At 55.8% G+C, this 2,175-nt stretch overlaps 1 long non-coding RNA gene across 1 annotated transcript; it reads left to right on the top strand.

Moving 5' to 3' along the window:
* Positions 1–13: 13 nt before the first annotated feature.
* Positions 14–1,840, top strand: LOC113980242. The gene is made up of 6 exons (XR_003538101.1): positions 14–62; positions 476–480; positions 573–639; positions 1,446–1,522; positions 1,649–1,705; positions 1,803–1,840. It is a non-coding gene; the product is annotated as an uncharacterized LOC113980242 (long non-coding RNA).
* Positions 1,841–2,175: the final 335 nt, after the last annotated feature.

Below are 2,175 nucleotides of genomic sequence, written 5' to 3'. Positions count from 1 at the left end.
GGAAACGGCTCCGGGAGCAAAACAGGAGGAGGAAAGAGTGGGAACCACGGAGACTCGGCAGGGTCAGGTGGGAAAACAGGGAAAAGGGAGGGAAAAGGGAATTTTGGGGGGAAAAGGGGGGTTTGGGAGAGGGAAAAAGGGATTTTTAAGGGGGAAAAGAGGAAAAAAGGGGGGTTTGGAGAGGGAAAAAGGGATTTTTGAGGGGGAAAAGGAGGAAAAAAGGGGATTTTAGGTGGAAAAGGGGGGGGTGGGAAAAGGGAAAAGGGGTTTTTTTGGAGGAAAAAGGGGGGTTTGGGGAGGAAAAGGGGGATTTGGGAGAGGGGGAAAAGGGATTTTCCAGGGGAAAAAGGGGGATTTTGGGAGGAAAAAGGGGGTTTTGGGGAGGGGGAAAAAAAGCCGATTTTGGGGCTGGAAAAGCCAATTTTGGGGCTGGAAAAGCCAATTTTGGGGTGGGAAAAGTTGATTTCAGGGCCAGAAAAGGTGATATTGGGGCAGGAAAAGCCAATTTGGGGCGGGAAAAGCCAATTTTGGGGCCAGAAAAGGCGATTTTGGGGTGTTTTTCCCCCCCCCAGGTACGAGGACCCCGGGCCCGAGGTGCAGCTGAGCGAGGAACTCCCCGAGTCCCTGAGGAGCCTCCGGGTGGGTTTTGGGGGGTGGGAAACCCCCCCTGGGGCCGGGTGGGAGCCCCCCGTGATGAGCCTCATCCTTGCGCTCCGAGAATTCCCGGGAATTCCCCAGGATTCCCGGGAATGTGAAGGATTTGGGGGTCCCGGGGCCTCGGCGAGTGGTCGGGACCCCGGGGGCTGAGGGGGCCCAAATTTGGGGTGGGGAACCCCTTAAAAAATTGGGAATGACCCAAAACACTTGGGAATGACCCAAAAAGTTTGGGAATGCCCAAAAAAACCTTGGAATTCCCTCAAAATTCCAGCTTCCAGAGGAGGAATATGATCAACTTCAGGGGCTGAGGAGGCCCAGAGCCCAAAATTTGGGGTGGAGAGGGGGCTCTGAACCCCTTAAAAAATTGGAGAACACCCCAGAAAACTTGGGAATGCCCCAAAAAAATTGAGAATGCCCCAAAAAACATGGGAACGCCCCAAAAAACTTGGGAATTCCCCAAAAAACTTGAGAACGCCCCAAAAACTTGAGAACTCCCCAAAAAACTTGAGAACGCCCCAAAAAACTTGGGAATGCCCTAAAAAAATTTGGAACTCCCCAAAAAGTTTGGGAATGCCCCAAAAAACTTGGGAATGCCCCAAAAAAACTGGGAATGCCCCAAAAAACCTGGGAACACCCCAAAAAGTTTGGTACCACCCCGAAAAGTTTAGGAATGCCTGAAAAAACTTGGGAACGCCCCAAAAATTTTGGGAATTCCCCAAAAAACTTGGGAACGTCCCAAAACACTTGGGAATTCCCAAAAAAACCTGGGAATTGCCCTGGAATTGCAGCCTGAAGGGCACCTGCTCCGGGATCGCTTCAAGAGCCTCCAGAGGAGGAACCTCATCGAGCCCCGGGAAAGGGCCAAGTGAGTCACTGGGGGGGGGTCAAAAACCCCCCAAAATTCGGGGGGAGCCCCCAAAATTTGGGATTTCAGGGGAGGGGGGAGTTTTTGGGGCGGTTTTGACCCGATTTGGGTGTTTTTTTGCCCCAGATTCAAGAGGAGGTACCGGGTGAAATACGTGGAGAAAAGGGCCTTCCGGGCAGTCACGTGAGTTTGGGGGGGGCGGGGGGGTCACCCCGAAATCCCCCCGGCCTGGGGACCCCCCTGAGACCCCCCCTGTGACCCCCCCTTGGTTCTGTTGTAGGGTGTGAGCAGAGAACCCCCAATAAAGGGCCTGGACCAGCACAGGGGGGGGCTGATTTTTTGGGGGGGTTGGGGGGCAACTGGACCCCCCCAGGGGAATTGGGGGGGTCTGAACCTCGTTTTGGGGGGGTTGGGGGGAAACTGGACCCCCCCAGGGGAATTGGAGGGGTCTGAACTTCATTGGGGGGGTTGGGGGGCAACTGGACCCCCCCAGGGGGCAACTGGACCCCCCAAGGGGCAACTGGGGGGGGTTGGGGGGCAACTGGACCCTCCCAGGGGCAACTCAACCCCCCCAGGGGGCAACTGGAGCCCCCCAAGGGGCAACTGGAGCCCCCCAGGGGAATTGGGGGGTTCTGAACCTTGTTTTGGGGGAG

This window comes from Neopelma chrysocephalum, unplaced genomic scaffold (genome assembly GCF_003984885.1).
Source record: "Neopelma chrysocephalum unplaced genomic scaffold, ASM398488v2 Primary Assembly neopelma1_93193, whole genome shotgun sequence".
Taxonomy (NCBI): Eukaryota; Metazoa; Chordata; class Aves; order Passeriformes; family Pipridae; genus Neopelma; species Neopelma chrysocephalum.
Note: the sequence above shows the minus strand (reverse complement) of the source record. Positions and strands in the feature narration are given on the sequence as shown.